Source organism: Jaculus jaculus, chromosome 6 (genome assembly GCF_020740685.1).
Source record: "Jaculus jaculus isolate mJacJac1 chromosome 6, mJacJac1.mat.Y.cur, whole genome shotgun sequence".
Taxonomy (NCBI): Eukaryota; Metazoa; Chordata; class Mammalia; order Rodentia; family Dipodidae; genus Jaculus; species Jaculus jaculus.
Genome location: NC_059107.1, coordinates 67,647,069 through 67,649,400, shown reverse-complemented (window position 1 = coordinate 67,649,400; position 2,332 = coordinate 67,647,069). Strand labels below are relative to the sequence as shown.

The 2,332-nt window shown below is 47.4% G+C and overlaps 1 pseudogene; it reads right to left on the bottom strand.

The window, feature by feature from the left end:
* Nucleotides 1–548: 548 nt before the first annotated feature.
* On the bottom strand, nucleotides 549–1,742 carry LOC101612089 (annotated as a pseudogene).
* Between the last annotated feature and the right edge of the window lie 590 nt (nucleotides 1,743–2,332).

The window sequence follows — 2,332 nt, the reverse complement described above, 5'->3', positions numbered from 1 at the left end:
GCAGGCCATAATTTTTTTTCCCCCCAAAATGTTTGGAGGGGGAAAATTTTAATGTGAGTTCCAAAGTCGTGTGTCTATGAAGGGCCAGTAGTTGCCTTGTTGAGAAGTTGACGACTGAGGAGGGGGATGGCTGTGTTGACCATTCACACCTTCCCCAGGCAGAGAATGAAAATGGAAAGTTCATTGCCCAGTGGCTGTGAAAGTGAGCTGAAGCTTTACTGGTATTAAATTCTCTAAGCGGTTTCTTCTAGAAACAAACAACCCAGAGTCTTCCTCTTGCTTCAGCAAAAAAGTTTTTTTTTTTTTTAAATTATTTATTTATTTATTTGAGAGCGACAGACACAGAGAGAAAGACAGATAGAGGGAGAGAGAGAGAGAATGGGCGCGCCAGGGCTTCCAGCCACTGCAAACGAACTCCAGACGCGTGGGCCCCCTTGTGCATCTGGCTAACGTGGGTCCTGGGGAACCGAGCCTCGAACCGGGGTCCTTAGGCTTCACAGGCAAGCGCTTAACCGCTAAGCCATCTCTCCAGCCCAAAAAGTTATTTTTTAAAAGCACTTGGGAAGTTCCTTCTCCACCCCTCAGGTGGGAAAGCTCAGAGCAGGGAGTCATCAGTACAGCCACCTTCCAGGCAATAACGGAATTCCTGAAGGTTGGAGATGCCATAGAAGTGAATAAAAGCTGTTGCCACCACCAGGACGTGGAAAATCTAATAGGACTGGAACCATATGTCAAATTTTCCAGGAAAGAAGTGTTCTGGAATGTGAGCAGCATAAAAGCCGGCTCCGGTGATGTACATCACAGCCATGAGGAAGAACCAGCCCATCTGTCCCATGGTGGTGGCCTTGACAAAGCCCTTCGCAATGGTGAAGTGCATGGTAGGCACGACACCACTCAAGCCAAGTCCCAGGAACACTCCTGCTCTTGTCTGATGGTGCTTAGGAGTGGCAAACCAGTCCCACTGTGCCACAATGATGGCAGAAATGCCAAAGACACAGACGATGGTGAGGTAGATGAGCCAAGGCTGTGGGGAGCAGTAGAAGGAATAATAGAGCCAGGGGACAAAGCTCCCCATGATGAGTAGAGCAATCCCTGAATAGTCCAATTTGTAAAAAGTCCAAGAAACCTTCTTTGAACGACAGTAGACAGTGTGGAAAAGCCAAGAGAAGCTGAGGCAGAGCACTGCACCCAAAAAGAACTTCCCCAAAACCACTTTCTCCTGCAGCACAGCCATGAAGTACATATTTGGTTGGAGCATGGTCAAGATTCCCAAACACAGAAACAGCACAAAACCAAGTAAATGGGTCCAGATATTTCCAGTTTCTATGTGATTGCGAAAGATGCCAAAAGAGGGCATAGTGGTCTATGGCCATGTAGCAGGTAGTCATTGTCTTTCTGCCAGTCAGGAAGTACATCATATGGGATGACCCTCCAACGTCCCTCCCAGACCTTATACACAAACTCCTCCATCTTCTCCATAGCATGGTGGGCCTGCAGGGGAAGTGTCAGTATGTGCACCTCCTCCTCTTCTTCCTGGGGCATTGGGCAGGTTTGCTCTTCTTCAGCTTTGGTGGGGGTGTTGGCCATCCCCCGCTTGCCCTTCTCCTCCAGCAGGGGTCCCAGTACAGCCAGCTCCAGTGTGTCAGTTTCTCTGTTGCTGGCAGGAGCCCCGCTGCCCTGTGCCACCGCAGATGCTTTGTGGGAAGACATCTTGCTAATATCTCAATACCCTGTAGCTTCAGCTTGGGGAAAGGGTGGGGGTCTCCCAGGTCCAGGGGGCAGAGATCTTCCTGTGATGGTAAACAGGCTGGGCAGGCTGCCTGTGTGTGGGGGGGGATGGTGAGGACGCTGTGGACCGGGGGCTACATCCCGAGGCGCTGGAGGTGGCTGCACCCGAGCAGCACCCAATCCTCAGAGGCCTCCCCATGCGGCAGGGAATTTTTTTAATAAGGATTTTTTTTTTTTTTGATATCTAAGGCCTTCTTCCATCCCATATGAATTTTGAGATCAGTTTTTCAATCTCTGTGAAGAATAGTGCTGGTATTTTTATTGGTATTCCATTAAATCTGTATATTGCTCTTGGTAGAATTACCATTTTTACAATATTACTTCTACCTATGTAGGAGCATGGGACATCTTTCCATCTTCCCAAGTCCTCCTCAATTTCTTTCTTGAGTGTTTTTATGTATTCATTATATAGGTCATTAACATCCTTGGTTAGTGTTACTCCAAGGTATTTAATTTTTTTGTTGCTATTGAAAATGGGACAACTCATTGATTTCTTTCTTTGAATATTTGTCCTCTGCATATAGAAAAACTACTGATTTTTGTG